The sequence below is a fragment of the Pan troglodytes genome, chromosome 11, assembly GCF_028858775.2.
Source record: "Pan troglodytes isolate AG18354 chromosome 11, NHGRI_mPanTro3-v2.0_pri, whole genome shotgun sequence".
Lineage (NCBI taxonomy): Eukaryota > Metazoa > Chordata > Mammalia > Primates > Hominidae > Pan > Pan troglodytes.
Window position 1 is genome coordinate 21252944 of NC_072409.2, and position 16462 is coordinate 21269405.

The 16462-nt window shown below is 43.4% G+C and overlaps 1 protein-coding gene and 1 non-coding gene across 5 annotated transcripts in view; both read left to right on the forward strand.

Moving 5' to 3' along the window:
* Positions 1-16462, forward strand: part of ASTN2 (astrotactin 2) — a 980365-nt gene that overhangs the window by 220783 nt on the left and 743120 nt on the right. The window lies entirely within an intron of this gene.
* Positions 13345-13479, forward strand: LOC112204464 (small nucleolar RNA SNORA70). The gene has a single exon (XR_002938109.1). It is a non-coding gene; the product is annotated as a small nucleolar RNA SNORA70 (small nucleolar RNA).

A 16462-nucleotide genomic window follows, 5' to 3' on the forward strand; every position in this document is an offset into this window, starting at 1 on the left:
ACACATTGTCATTACATGGGACCATGTTCTGATAGCTTCTATTCTTTTGATGGCATTTTTGTAATGCTGATGGAGCCACTGAATTGATTTCGCAGTTTGAGAGTGGGTCATAACCTGAAGTTTAAAAACCTCTTTCTTAGAGGAGCTAATAAAGTGCCAGAGGCCACAGTGGGAACAGGTGCATGACAACTGGATCTGAGGTGGCTTGCAGGAGACATTTCTTTCCCGGAGATCTGAAGGATGAAGATAATTCAAGGGCTTCAGTTTGAGGGGTTGGTGGAGGAACTGGAAATGGTACCTAAGCCAGGCAAGGCCCACATGAGGGTTTTAGGTCTTACCCCTGCCATTTCTATGGCCAGCCACTTGTGTCTTTTACCCAACCCTATAGGCCACTGGGCCCATCATTTCCACATTTGCTCTTATGAAATGTGCTCAACCTGCCCTTTCTTGTGCCTTGTGCCTCAGATCTTATCTTATTTCTGTAGGATGCTCTATCTTCCCTGGGGAAAGGAAAAACAACAACAACAACCCTCTGCCCTCTGCTCCCTACATGGGAATTACTGCCCATCTTTAAGCCATACTCTGTTCTGAGGCCCCAGGTGCCAGTTTTCAGAGAGCCTGGGGAACTCCCTTACTAACAGCAGCTCCCATTTGACAGTGCCTTGAGGGTGCTGCCAGGAGCACGTGCAGGGCAAGGGGAAGATAGAATGGGCAGAATTGTTTTAACAAAAGCAAGACTGCTTTAAAGTGGTTGCATATGGGATTATTTTTGAAAGATAGGCCCTCCAGGTTGAAAAGAAGAAAAATTTGGAAATGATTTTCTTTTCTTTTTCTTTTTTTTCTTTTTTTGGTGACTGAATCTGGCTGTGTCACCAGGCTGGAGTGTGTAGTAGCACCATCTTGGCTCACTGCAAGCTCTGCCTCCCAAGTTCAAGCGATTCTCCTCACTCAGCCTCCTCAGTAGCTGGGATTACAGGTGTGCACCACCACACCCAGCTAATTTTTGTATTTTTAGTAGAGACAGGGTTTCACCATGTTGGCCAGGGTGGTCTCGATCTCCTCACCTGATGATCCAATCACCTCAGCCTCCCAGAGTGCTGGGATTACAGGCATGAGCCACCACGCTCAGCTGGAAATGACTTTCTTAACATCAAAGTGCCTTGACATCCTTATACCAAACCACCTCTTTCCTCTCCATGTTGCCTCTCTCCTCTCCCTATTCCCAGTGATGTTTGAATTTTGCATTTTAAATGTCCTGAAGGCTCATAGTTCTGTCCTGTGTCCTCTGTTCCCTCATTAGCCATCTCCACAGCCACAGGGGGAGACAGGATTGCATTTACTTCCTGAATCTTCTCTTTGGGTATACCTCTTCCTCACCATTCATTTGTTCATTCATTCATATTCATTTTTTTAACAAATGTTTACCATCACCCACTGTGTGCTGGAGACTGTTTAATGTAGACATACATAGCAAAATAGGGAATAGTCTTTCCCTAAAAGGTCACAGTTTAGAAGGGTATAAAACGGTAATAGCTGCTTTATTTTATACATCACTTTCACATTTATAGAATGGCTTCATAAACATTATATGATAAACTGTGTGTTATTGAACCCTTTTGAGAGACACAGAACCTTGTTCCAGCTCTGAGACATTAAGTCACTCATCCATGAAATACAGAGAGTTTGATGGTGCAATTGTACTTTATACCCACATCCCTTAAGTTCAACTTCAGTACTCTCTTTGTTTTGCCACACTGTATTTATCCCTGTGACATCCTGAATATTATTTGGTAAACAACTTGTTATATCTACATTGCTCTCCCCCTCTTAATCTGAAAGATCATGAGCTACTCTTTGGAAGTATTCAAACAAGACTAGGTAGACATTTGTCAAAATGGTATAGCATGGGGAGAGATCAGACACAATTTAAGTAATCTCTTCTAATTCTCAGCTTGTAAAATTTGAGCTTAATTTATTTCTATTTAATTTTCATCTTAGGACTTCTTAGAAAACAAGGAGGCAATATCTGTGTTTGAAAATAGGCTCCTTAGAACTAGCCAGCCTGGAAAGTATTCAGAAGTGAGTTTTCTTTTTTTTTTTTTTCTTTGCCACTGATTGACAAACCAAATGTCACTTGTAGAATGGCAGAGCATTCATTTTTTGCTCCAATTAATTGTACCACATGGTGGAGTTCACAAGGCCATCCTGGACCAGACCCTGCCTCTGCGGCTTTTTTGCTTTGGTTTCTTAGCTGGTGCCTCCTCTTGGACGTTTGGCCCTGGTGTCTAAATGCCTAGGCTCTGCAAAGCAGGCAGCAGCAGTGCCTCCAACAGACAGGAGCTTGGCATCCCCTGATAGCCATCCTCTGAGCTGTCTCTACACTCTCTAAAATAAGATATAGACAGAGATTTGTCATGGAATCACAAACAGGAATGTCACCAAAGCTGTCACTAGAGCCCCTTAAAATGTCACTTCCCAGCATTGATTGCCATGATAGCAAAACAAACGGGCATGCTCTGAACATTTGCTCTTCCCCTCCTCCCTCATGATCCTTTTCCATCTCCCTGTCTCTCCTTTCTCCCTACTCCCTCAGAGCCCCCCTTTCTCTTTATCTCTGGGGACCCTTGCACATTCTGTCTTGATTAGACTGTGGCTGGCAAGGCAGTACCACCGCACAGTGACAGATGAGGTTGAAGGAGGTTTGGTAAATGTCAGGGGCTGAAGCGACTGTTCTCTGATTGATCAGAGCTGAAGCAGTTTCCCAGCCGTCAGGGGACTTTGTACCTCCTGTCCTGGGCTCTCTTGAAATGGCTGGAACTCACCCAGTGGGGAACTGACTGACAAAGAAAGTCCAGGACAGCTCAACCTCAATGCCTCTGACAAAGAACCAGCCTGCCTCTGGATTTGATATCTTTATCCACTGTAGAGCTAAATTCATCACTACTACCACAAGTATGATCAGTCCTTATTTTTTCTAATATTTCTTAATTATAAAAGTTATGCATGCTCATTAGTGAACACTTGAAACTAAAGAAAGTATAAATTAGCAATTTTTTGTATGCCCCATTGAATAGCCACAGTAACTTTTTACTAATTTTTTCTGTCTTTTCCCTTTTATATATTGAAAGTGAAAAATTATTGTTTTCTATCTTGCATTTTTATTTAATATTATACAATAAGTATTTCAACATGCATGTAATTCTATCTCATGACTGCTTCATAATGTATTTATTGATGGACATTTTAGCAGCTTTTTTTTTTGTTTGCTATTTTGTATTCAACAGCAACAACCATTTTTAGTCTTAAATTCATTTTCACCATTCTGTGTTATTTCCTCAGGGTGTGTTCCCAGGAGTGGAATTATTGGGTCAAATGGTCTGAATGTTTTAAAGTTCTTGATACATGTTTAGCTCAATATCTGTTTGTTGGGAAGTCTCCATACACACTTGTTAAATAAGGTAACATTTATTCATCTATTTTTCATTCATTAATTCAACAAGCTTTAATTAAGTACCTACTGTGTGTCAGGAACTATTTAAGGCACTGAAGATAAAGCAATACATAAGATATATGCAAGTCAATTTCTATAGCAGTTTCTTTCTAGCACAGAAAGACTATAAGCAAATGAACAAAATATATGTATATATTAGATATATAATAATGAATGATAATAATTGCAATGGGGGAGAAAGAAAACAAAGGAGGGAATTAGAGCCCTCAGGAAAGGTCTTAATGATCAGATAACACGTGAAAACTGATCTACAGGAGATGAAGAGGCAAGCCATTTGAATATTTGAGGAAACAGCTTTTTGGGCAGAGGAAACAGCTTTTTGGGCTGAGGGAACAGCAGGTATAAAGGTCCCTGGCACCAGTGTGATTGGAGCACTAGAGGAATAGGGAGGAGTAGCATTGAGAGAGAGAGCACTAGAATAAATTGGGTTATAGGAGCAGTGGAAAGAAAGTCATGTAGAGCCTGATAGAAAGGGACACTGACTCTTCCTGTGAGTGACATGAAAAGCCATTGGAAAATGGGGGAATGAATTTTTGCAAAGGTGGTAAACAGTTAGGGCCAAACTGAGAAGGAGTGATTTGGACGTAGAGTTGCAACTCAGAAGGGAGGATACTAACGAGAGCAGAGAATAGAGATTGTACTATGGAAACTCACAGGCAGAATTTAGCCCCTACATAATGTTTTGTTTTGTTTTGTTTTTGCTTGCCTACAGGATATATTTTTGAATTCAGTTGTTAATATATATAAATTGGAAAATTTCACATAGAAATTCACATTTCTGCCTCACTTGGTGACTGAAGGATCTCAAAACCTTAGGCCCATTCTTGTGCCTTCCAGCACTTAGCAGGAGCTGAGTGGTAGCAACTGCTTTGGAAGGGCTGCTCTCTCTACTTCATCAGGAACACCACCTGATTAAGTTCCTTAACCTAAATTCTCCCTCCTTCCTGAGGGCTTGGAACTCACATCTTCTCCCAGAGGAAGGAGAAATTGAGACAGCCCTTATGATCTGAACAGTGGGAACCCAGAGTATACAGGAACAATGGATTCACTTCCTATTTTGTGTAGCAAGAGCGGGAGGCCTTAGGATCTTTAAGACTTTCTAGAAAGTGTTTATCTTCACTCTCCATTAGTATAAGGGTAGGGATGTACAGATTAGTCTAGGAAAGGATACCACTCTCTTTCAACTCCTTGAGTTTTGTTTTACCAGCCAGACAGAGGCTGGCAGCAGATCAGAGACCAAGAGACCTTTGAGAACTTTGACAGCAGAGGATAAAGTGGTTAAGATGCCCAACTCTTGAACCAGACACACCGGGGTCCAGTTTCACCTTACTAATACTTTTGAAATTCAACCTCCTCACCTCTAAAATGGGATTGCTTGTTTTGCAGTATTCTTGTAAGAATTAAGGAAATCATATATATAAAATAGCACAGTGTTTTGACTCAAGAAATGGAAGCTATTATTGACATGTTGTCTGAAATATTCATTTCATTCTACAGAGACCCAGGGAGAGGAGAGAGGTATCTGAAGTTACACAGCAAGTTAATACTGGGTGTATGGGGGATGCAGCGTTTGTGGGGAATGGTGGCTTTGATATGGACATTCTGTTTCTAGTCAATGCCATCTTAAAGTTTCAACCACACCTCTTCTGAAGGAGTTCCTTTCTATCCATGTTCCAGCCCATGCCTTTGTCTTGACTCATCGTAGGAGATTGCTAAATATGTTTAAAATGAATGGGTGAATGGGCAAATGAATGAATATATCCCTGACTGGAAGGGACTAATTTGCTGCCTAGTGGGTAGTGGGTAGACAGCAGCTCTCCTGATCCTATCTCCTGAGCACTTTTAAGTGCCGTTGTTTTCTTTCTCTACAGCTTACAATCCTCACCTTTTTTGTGTCCTTTTATAAGACATTGTTCAGGATGTAGGAGTTTCCTATCTGGGAGGTTAGGATGTCTGGCAGACAGGACCTTCTACCCACTGTCCCAGGTGGGGACAGGAGGGGACACTAGAATTATGAAAGCCTGGTGAGAATGGACGGCCATTCTCAGACTCCAGGCTCCCGGGAAAGGGCACTCACTGATGCTCAAGCAGATGTAGTGCTGCCCACTGAGCATGGTTAGAGAGGCCACCGACCTGCCTGCGAATAGATAATTCCCACGGGTACCTGGCTCCCACGGGACTCTCAAAATGTGGATGCTTTTACAGTCAGTAGCCCATAGAATCATTATTCCTTGGCATTTCCAAGTCAGACATTTATTGAGTGCCCTTTCTTCTCCACATTTAAAAACTGTAGTACCTTAAACAAGTTGTTTATTCTCGTCTATGCATGCTTTCTCATCCGTGGAATGAATGCTGAAGACAAAAATACCCCTGTAACTTGGCTAGAAGCCATCCTGGGTGGTTAACATCTTTGGCAGGACAAGAGCTTGGTTTCTGAAGAGTTCCCAGCTACAATGTTTCCTCAGCATCCAGCAACAACACAGCAGTGAGGAGACAGGCATCTTGCTCCCTTAGCTGCTATTCCATACTGAAGTAGAGGCCAGTGACTGGAAAATGGAGATGATAGCCCCACTATGTCTCCTCATCTCACTCTCCTCCACCCCACCCCCATAAACTACATGACACCTTCCAGTATTAATATACACAGGCAACTTCGGAAAACTCCTCATGCTATGGAAAGGGTGATGGTCTTAAACTTTCCTGACTAGGGGATATGGGTCAGATTCTAATCTTATCTCCTTACCTACTCACTAATTTTGACATATTGATATCTTGAACTAGTCACTTTCAACCAGGATCGGGGGTGATTTCCTCTCTCTCTCTCTCTCTCTCTCTCTCTCTCTCTCTCTCTCTATCACACAGACACACACACACATCTTTCACTGGAGACCTTTAGCAATGTCTGAAGACATTTTTTTTTGTCATGACTAGGGAGGGGTTAGGCCAGGGATGCTGCTTAACATTCTACAATGCACAGGACCGCCCCCCGACCCCAGCAAATAATTACCCAGCTCAAAATATCTATCAAATCCAGGCTGAGAAACCCTGCTCCAAGCCTTGGTTGTCACATTGGTAAAATGGAGATTCCAGTTTCACAAGAACGTGGGAGGAACAAACAATTATAAAGGTGAATGGTTTTTGTAACTGTAACATACTACACAGATGTAGGATAGCAGTGTTATTGTTCCATTGTGTCTTAGTCTGTTTTCTGTTGCTATAACTGAATATCTGAGACTAGGTAGTTTATGGAGAAAATAAATTTATTTCTTACAGTTCTGCAGACTGGGAAGTCCAAGGTAGGAGGGCTGCATCTGGTGAGGGCCTTCTTGCTGATGGGGACTGTCTGCAGAGTCCTGAGGCAGCGCAGGGCATCACATGACGAGGGAGACTCGTGACAGACAGCCAACCTAGTTTTTAAAACAGATTCACTCTTGCGATAACTAACCTATTCTTATGACAACCCATTAATCCATTAGTCCTTTAATGCATGAGTGGATTAACCTATTAATGAGGTCAGAATCTTCATGATCCAATCACTTCTCAAAGGCCCCATCTCTCAATACTATTACATTGGGGGTTGACTTTCAACATGAGTTTCAGAGAAGACAATCGTTCAAACCATAGCACATCATTATTTTTTAGCATCATCATCATCATCTTCATCAATCTCAGGGCCTTTGCATCTCTGTTCTCTCTTCCTGAACAGTTCTTTCCTCAGGGCTTCGCATGGCTTGTTCCCCCAGTTCCTTCAGGTTTTTCTTCATATAGCACCCTAAGGCCATCCCTGACCACCCTGTATAAAATAAAAAATAAAACAATATACATAATCATACACACATGCACCACACTGTGTTCTCCATTACCTTAATTTTTCTATTTTTTTCTTTCTTTTTCTGAGATGGAGTCTCACTCTGTCTCCCAGGCTGGAGTGCAGTGGCACAATCTCAGCTCACTGTGACCTCTGCCTTGCAGGTCCAAGAGTTTCTCCTGCCTCAGCCTCCTGAGTAGCTGGGATTACAGGCGTGCACCAACACGCCCTGCTAATTTTTGTGTTTTTAGTAAAGATGGGGTTTCACCATGTTGGCCAGGCCAGTCTCAAACTCCTGACTTCATGATCTGCCCTCCTTGGCCTCCCAAAGTGCTAGGATTACAGGCGTGAGCCACTTCGCCCGGCCTTCTTTATAATTTTTGCCACCATTTGACCCATTATAAGTATTATCTGTCCATCTTTAAGAATTGTGTCTGTTTTGTTCCATGCTGTCTGCTTCTTGTTTAGAACATTGCCTGGCACTGTATAGAAAGCAAATAAATAATTGAGGAGTGAATTGATAAAACAAGTGAGTAAATGAATCAATGGAAGACTTACCTAAATGCCTTAATTCAGTTTCTTTCTATTTCAAATGATTGGCTATTTAGTTCAGCTAATGGGATTTATTTTATTTATTTATTTTATTTTATTTTATTTTATTTATTTATTTTTTTGAGACAGAGTCTCGCTCTGTTGCCCAGGCTGGAGTGCAGTGGCGTGATCTCGGCTCACAGCAAGCTCTGCCTCCCAGGCCCACACCATTCTCCTGCTTCAGCCTCCCGAGTAGCTGGGACTACAGGCGCCCGCCACCACACCCGGCTAATTTTTTGTATTTTTTAGTAGAGACGGGTTTTCACCGTGTTAGCCAGGGTGGTCTCGATCTCCTGACCTCGTGATCCACCCGCCTCAGCCTCCCAAAGTGCTGGGATTACAGGCGTGGGCCACCGCGCCCAGCCAGGATTTATTTTTAGTAGAAATAGGAGTAATATTAGTTACTCTGTATGGGCCAAGTTGTGTGACCAGTACTTAATAAATATTTATGCATAAAATTTTCAAAAAATTGATATGGTCATTACTTCTAGTCACTCCCTTTTTCAGATGAGGAAACCGAAGCAGAGGAGGCTCTGGTAACTAGCCCAGGGTCATGTACCTGGTTTGTATTAGACCCAGGATTTGAAGCTAGGTCTGTGTGACCTTGAAATTCTCTCTTTTCACCAATAACTCTGCTTCCCGTACTTCCTTTACCTTTCTGTTCCTTGAGGAACACAAGGACAGGTATGATCAGAAACAGTCTCAGGCTTCATGGAGATACACTATTGATTGGATATAACAGCAATTGGCTCATTGATTCTGCCTCAAGTAGCTCTGCTAAATTCATGAATCTTGGCCTCTTTTTCTCTGTTTCTCTTTGGCTCCCACCTAGAAATAACCTCTCTATGCCTGCTAACCTCTGCATGCCCATGGCTTCTACTGCTTCACAGCTCCTGTGCCTAGCCCATCTCCATTCCTTGTGAGACATGCTCTGCCTGCCTCTGACTCTTCTCTCATGCCTTCTTTTCAAGCACTCCATGAAAGAATTTGTCATATCCAGTACTGAATGACCTAGTGAGGAGATCCCCAGACCAGGAGACGTCACCATCCATAAGCTAATCTGGAGCTATCTGACTCTGTGCAGATATAGAGCTCTGTTCCTATCAGCTTTATCAGGATGGTGGAGTCTTGGGGTACCTAGCAAGCCACGCTCTAGGTTATGAAGCATCTGCAGCTCCTTTTTACTAAAGCACACATCTGTGAATGTGGCAGATCCTCAAACATCATATCCTGTCCAGAATAGTAGGGAGTCCATCTGCCCAGAGCAGGGCTGGTGTGCCTTGCTTCAAAGGAGACTGATTTGTGAAAAGCTCAGCTTAGCAAAGAAATAAATCAGGAAGTGACAGATTATTTTCCTAAATGATTCTTCATTTTACAAAAGCAATTCACCACAGGATTCTTTTCATATATAGCACTAGGAATAAATGTAAAAAAGAAGAGGATTTCACCAACTTTTAGCTTATCAAAATGTTTATAGACACACTAGTCTATAAACCAAAGCCAATCTATAACGTCAGGGCTTTCTGGGATGATGGATAGTAGCAAGATGGGTGTGGAATGGGCAGATGTGGGTATGAATCATGTGCCCATACAGTGCCTCAATCGTGGACAGAGTAAGTAACCTATTTTAGTCTCGAATTCCTTACCTGTGAAGCTGGCTTTTAATAGTGTTGGACTCTCCTCGGGTTATTTTCAGGATGAAATGCAATAATATATGAACAATCTGGTGTAGAGGTCACCTGACACAAATAGTAATAATCTTGGGAAAGTCATATCTCCTCCCTGAGTCTCAGTCTTCCCATCTGTATCATGAACAGCTTGGACCCTTCCTTGCTGGTCTAAACCTGCATTCTTCAGTGGAACTGTGGGGTGTGGATATACATTAAAATCAGTGGAAGCTGAGTTGGAACTCAGTGTCATATGACTTGCAGGCATGACCAACAGTGTATATAGGGGTGAGGTTATTAGAAAAACCAGGAAAAGAGGAAGACATTCTCTCATGTGAACTCTTATCTACTGACAGCTCCTTTTACAGAAATGATGCAAAAGAGAGAAAGGGTGTCAGTCACTGCCATTCTGAGATGGCTGAGCCAGTCTCCGGTCCATGTCAACAGCTTCCTGGCTCCAGGACTGTCCCTGAGAGTGTCCCAAGGAGGTCAGCAGACAGAGATATTACTTCCTCATGATTTCCCTGGTGAATGAAGCCTTCGGAGAGCAGATGCATCTACTTCATTATAATTGCGTTAAGTGCTGCCTGATTGGCGCTGTTCATCACCCCAGGAAGCAGCCTCGCCCCATGGACAGACAGTCCGCCTGCTTTGGCTCGGCACAGCTCCAGCTGTGTCCTTGGCAGTGTCTGCTTGCTATACCCCCGGCTCTGCTCCAGGGGAGAGGAGGCAGTGTGCTACAGAGGGTGGGCACTCAGGTGGAAATGAGAGAGCCTGGGCTGTGCCTTCAGCGTGCCTGTTGCCTGAGTTGTCCTTCTCAACCCTGGGCCTCAGCCTGTTTATATGTGGGCAGACGGATTGTGAGGTCTCTACACCTTCTTCTGGCTCTTAACCTGTAGCTATCTCAGAAAGGAGGTCAGATGGATATTCCAGGAGGAGAGGGTTCTCCTGAGTGTTAAATTGGCTTGGTCCTGAGGGCTGGGTGTCTCCCTGTAGGACCCCAGAGGAGAAAGCAATTTCTGGACTGTGTCCTCACATTGCAAGAAAATGAGGTTTGCTCCACCCATAAAAGATCCAGAGGGAGGGCAGTAGAGGATATTCTGATATCAGGGCTGCATTTCATAACCCCAGCTGTCTATGCATGGATGTGGGAAAGGGGGATGTAGGTTTTCAGATGTAATAGAGTGAGGCTGGCAAATCAGGAAAGGCTTTGTGGAAGACAAAGTCTTCAACCAAGGTATCTAAGCCTGAACATATCTGAGAGGGAAGGTGAAGGGATGGAACTAATATCTTTCTAGAGAGTAGTGGATAGAAATGTGGACTCTGGGACTAGGCTACCTAGGTCAACTCCTGAAATTTACTGATACTTACTAGCTATGTATAACCTTGGGCAAATTAGTAAATGCTCCCCTTCGTCTCACTGTCCTCGTTTCCAAAATGGAGACAATAAGGATGTGGATCCCCGAGTTGTTGTAAGAACAAATGATGTAATTTATGTAAGACTAAATGATTAATACATGTCACAATGCTTAAAGGAGTGCTTATCACAAGAAAAAGGGTCAATTAATGTTAGTTATTATAGTGTGTTGTGAGCAAGTCCTCTGCAGATAGATCGGGTGCTTTATATGCTTCTTTATTTAATTCTCGCAACTACTCAGCAATTCATTCATTCATTCATTTACCAAATACTCATTAGGACAGAGCAGTGAAAGTGCTGGCGTGACCCTTTCCCTCAGAGATGCTATCCTCTAATGAGAAAATCAGACTTGAGACTGGAGACCTGAACCAACTTATCACACAATTACTAATTTAATTAACACAAAGCTGCCAGGAAGGAAACATACTGCATGCTCTGGGAGAAGAAAGGGGATACTTGACCTCAATTTGGCTGTTCAAGAAGGCCTTTCTGAGGAAGGAAGATTTAAGCTGGAATTAGAAGGGTATGTAGCATTCAACCAAATGAACTGAAGAACAGAGAAAGTGATCTTTTTAAAAGTTCTATTTTATTTTTTAATTGACAAATAATAATTGTCTGTATTTGTGGGGCCCAACGTGATGTTTCAATATCAGGAAGAGTCTCTTGAAATAAAAACTTGGCTTGCTTAATGGCCTAGAAGGCCAATGTGGCTCAAACACAGTGAGGAAGCCTGGGTCAGTTTTTTCTAGGACACAGAGATGGGGGCACCGAGACATTGCAAGCTGAAGTGGCTTTTAAGACGTTCTGTAACTGGAACAGAAGGACTGGGATTGCCCTAAGATGAAAGCTTTTCTTCTGTCCCACTATGGCATATACCACCGAAAGTGATTGCTTATACAAGGAACAGAGAACAGCTTAGTCTGAGGTCAGGAATGCTGTAGACAAAAGCAGTGATTAGGAGGTGGTGGGGCAGGCCTTGAGTGCCCGGCTGCATTTGGACCTTATCTGTTCTAATTTCCCTAGAGCTATAGGGTGGAACTGGATTAATTTCAAAATAATTCTGTCCATGCTCTAGGGTTTAATATCTCCTGTGTCTCCTGGGTCATCCTTGGTGTGAGAACACTCTGCTCAGATCAGTGGTATATAAAGTGTTTTCAGTTTTTCATTATGCCGTGTGTGCATCTGTGGGGTGTGTGTTTGTGTGTGTGTGTGTGTGTGTGTCTGTGTCTGTGTCATTTTCTTCCCTGAAGCATGCTGAGTTCACTCAGGGAAATGCCTGGGACTTGGGTGAAATCTTATTATTTTTTTTTTTTTGGAAGGCATGCAGTACAAAATCATTTCTCCCCCTACATAAATATGCATGAGGCTGGCCTGCTCTCTTTTCCTCAGGAAGTGTGGGCAGGGGAGAGAGAGCCCATATGACTGGTATCAGAGCCCTGCCCATGGCTGCTGGCACCCCATTAATCGGGGGGAACAGCAGCCTTGTGAACTGTGAAATTGGCAGCCCCCTGACAGCTTTGGGGCCCAGTTGAGCAGGGACACCATTTCACAGCTGGAAGGTGGCAGCATGGGGTGGGGAAGGAGGGCACTGGGCTCAGTGGGCCAGAGAAGTCATGCTCCCTCTCAGCTTTTGCGAATCCCAAACGAGTCTTGCTGAGAGGACGCCTCTTGCTTAAGGTGAGCAGGAAAGAGAGAGAGAAAGAAAGAAAAAGGGGTAAGGGAAGGAACACAGTGAATGATAACGGCCATTATAACAAACACTGAGTATCTATTGTCTATTGAGATCCAAGTGCTATGTTTTGTACTTGCTATGGATTTCTTTATTTAATACATAGGATTTTTCCATATGGTATCATCATTAGCCCTGTGAAACAGACCAGGCAAAACAGGACCTGCTTTAAGCACCAGGAAGTGGTAGAGCTACAATTGGGACCTGGGTCTGACTCCAGAGTCTGTGTTTTTTGCCACTGTGCTATCCTGTTGTCTAGCATGCTATAAAATAAAATAGAAGAGCGTCTTGTATTGTTCACTCAATGGCCATTTACAAAGTGCACACTCCATGTACAGAATGAAGTCACTGTGCTAAGTGCTAGGTTATAGAGGGATTAATACCTTCAACAAGTTTATGGTTGTGTGTAAGAGAGTTGAGTAAACAGGCAATTTCAGCAGTATGAAATGTATTTGAGACATTTGCCAGAACCCAATCTTAGCTCTGATACTTACCAGCTCTTTGACCTGGGGCAAGTTATTTGACATCTCTGGGCTTCAGTTTCCCCATCTCTGAAATAGTTATGTGAGCATTCTCAGCTTATACATTGCTGTGAAGAATAATTGAAATACTCCAGATCATCTGCAGCCAATTAAGCCAACTGGGTTCCTTTCCTCATGGGGGCCCATTGTGCAATGGCTGCAAACAGCAGCTTTCTTGGTAGTGTATGCAGCCTGTTTGTTGTATGGGTTGCTTTAAGGGACCATGGAAACAGGCCTTTCAGATGTATGTTTATGTTTCTGACCTTGCGCTACCCCAATGCAGCCTCCAAACAGGCATGCAAGGTGCCTTTGGAAAGCCCCAGGGCACTGTGACCAGGGTTCACATTGGCCAAGTTATCATGTCCATCCACACCAAGCTGCAGAACAAGGAGCATGTAATTGAGGCCCTGCGCAGGGCCAAGTTCAAGTTTCCTGGCCACCAGAAGATCCGCATCTCAAAGAAGTGGGGCTTCACCAAGTTCAATGTTGATGAATTTGAAGACATGGTGGCTGAGAAGCAGCTCATCCCTGATGGCTGTGGGGTCAAGTACATCCCCAGTCGTGGCCCTCTGGACAAGTGGCAGGCCCTGCACTCATGAGGGCTTCCACTGTGCTGCCCCCTCTTAATACTCACCAATAAATTATACTTCCTGTCCAAAAAAAAAAAAAAAGATACTCCAGATCAGTTGTTTAGAATGGTGCTCGGTGCATAGTAAGCAGTCAATAAATGATTGCTGTGAGTGTGCTGAAATATGGATATGAACAAATATTCCAGGATCACAGAGGAAATGGCATTCAAATGTGCTGACGATGTGGATGAGACCTTCCCTCAAGAGGAGACATTTGAGCTGAATTTGAAGATAAGCTCATCAGTGAACCCAGGGGCAAGGGAAAGGGGATGTGTAAAGGTCCCAAGGCAACAGGGAGAGAACATTGTAGGAACTGTGAGAAGTTTCAAGTGGCTGGCAACAAAGGAACATGAACAGAAAGAGCAGACTGTAGAGGAAGAGATGGGTCAGATCACCAGGGTCCTGGGACTTTATCTGGGAGACCCCGGGGAGCCACTGAAAACTTTTAACTGAGAAGTGTCATGCCCAGATAGCCTTCCTCCCAGAAAGATCATTTAACATGGTGGCACAAGCTTAGATCAGAAAAAAGGCAGAGAGATCAAGAATGGAAGACTACTCTGTGAATCAAATGAGAGATGCAGAGCTAGCATGCTCCAAGAGATGATACAGCACTGATCTGGAAATGGGCCTCCCTGCATTTTATTCAAAGCTTTGCTGCAGATCTGCCATTTGAATTGGATGCCCTTAGATGGACCTCAGTTTTCCCATCTATCAAATGAGAACCAATGATCTCAGAAGCATCATCCATCACCTACATCCTACATCCTTGAATAGGGAGGGTAATGTCTGAGGTAAGGAAATGGCAAAACCAGGGGACTGGGGGTAAAGTAAGTCCCTAAACACCAACTTTCAGCAGCCTGAAATGACAGATCTGCAGTGGGGTCTGAATGACAGATCTGCAGTGGGGTCTTTCAGAATCAGGCAGAAAGGCCCTGCCTGTGCCTTTAGGCCCAGCAGTCCTGGAGTACAGCAAACATAGGAGAGAAACAAGCATAGGAGGGAAGCCCTCATGTCCTTACATTACACTTTTATTTATCAAAGGTAAGAGAAGAGATGGGGGCAAGGAAGAGTTGCAAGAAGGAGAAGCAACCAAGAAGAGGAAGAAGAGAGACTTCCTTTTAGGAGCCAGAAGAATATTGCTAATCCCTTCCCTAGTGTTACAAATGATGGGGTCTCCTATTAGGATGGTGTCATCCTAAGTAATCCATTTTACCTCTTGGAGACTGGTTCACCATGTGGGAGATGGAAATGGCAACAAGCTGGGTTACTTATCTCAAGATGACTATATATAGAAGATATGTGGATATATATACACACACACACACATATATATATATCCCCACATATGCATATATATGTGAAAATATGTATATATCAGCATATCATTATATATATTTATATACATGTATGCATACATACATATGCTATGTACATATATAGTCTTGTCCTTCCCAAAGTAGAAAGAAAGCTCTGGTGGTTGGAATTCTAAGTCTGTTCACACATACTCTGTAATCAGCACATGGGATATTTCCTGGCACATAGTAAGCCTTCAATACATATTGGCTGAATACATAAATAAAAGAAATGAGCTAATGGTGTGTCATATAGACTGTTAAGGATTGTGTGCATGTACGTTATCTCTGTTACTACTCTCAGGGAATATCCGCTTCATCTACTATGTTTACAAAAGAATAAAGGAAGAAAGGAGAAGGAAAAACAGGCTGTGAGAGGGCTGGAGGGAGCTCAGTTGGAATCCTGAGTCAGCAGCCTCCCACAGAGCCATCACTGTCTGTGGTGGTGGGCCCAGGAACACCCTGGCTGCAGCCGTGTGTGTCTAATAACTTAATTAGGGCTGGTGCCGCTCTATGCAGCCCAGCTGGGCCCAGCCTTCTCCCCTGCCGATGATGTTTTGCCAGCCCTTGGCACTTTGATTTCCCTGCCTGCGTCTTCTCTGTGCCCTTGCTAATTGGATCTGAGTGGTGAGGATTCTATGCCAGGATAGGCAGGCCAGAATTCCACACTTTTCCTGCCAGCAGAGATCCTAGAACTTTGCCCCCTCTGATTTTGTCCCTCTGAGCGCTTATCCATTGTCCTTTCATTGCCTGCCCTGGAGCAGTTAGTGAGGGATGTTGGGGAATTTGCTGCTGATTTTTGTCTATGCTGGCCTCTCCTGTTGGACATATATCTCTGGTCCTTAAGTGCTTGAGGGTGAAACCAATCTACTTCAAAATTGGGCACACAGATCTGTCCAAAACAGTATCCAAAAGTTATCATCACAAAAACCAACTCACTTCCCTACCCCTCTCCTTTCCTTCTGTTCACTGACACTCATTGAGTGCCTGTTCTCTGCTGGGTGCCTTTCAGGTAGCAGGGACACAGCAGTGCTCAAAATAGACCAGTACTTGTCCTTGTGGAGCTTTCATTCTAGTGGAGAGCATGGACATTCGTTACATGAATACATTCATAAAAACATTCATGAAGGATGGAGATAAGGGTCAAGATGGAGTAGAGAGAATAAAGAATGAAAGGGATGAAGCACTGCTAATTCAGAGAGATTATCAGAGAACAAGAGAGTATTTGAAATAAGGC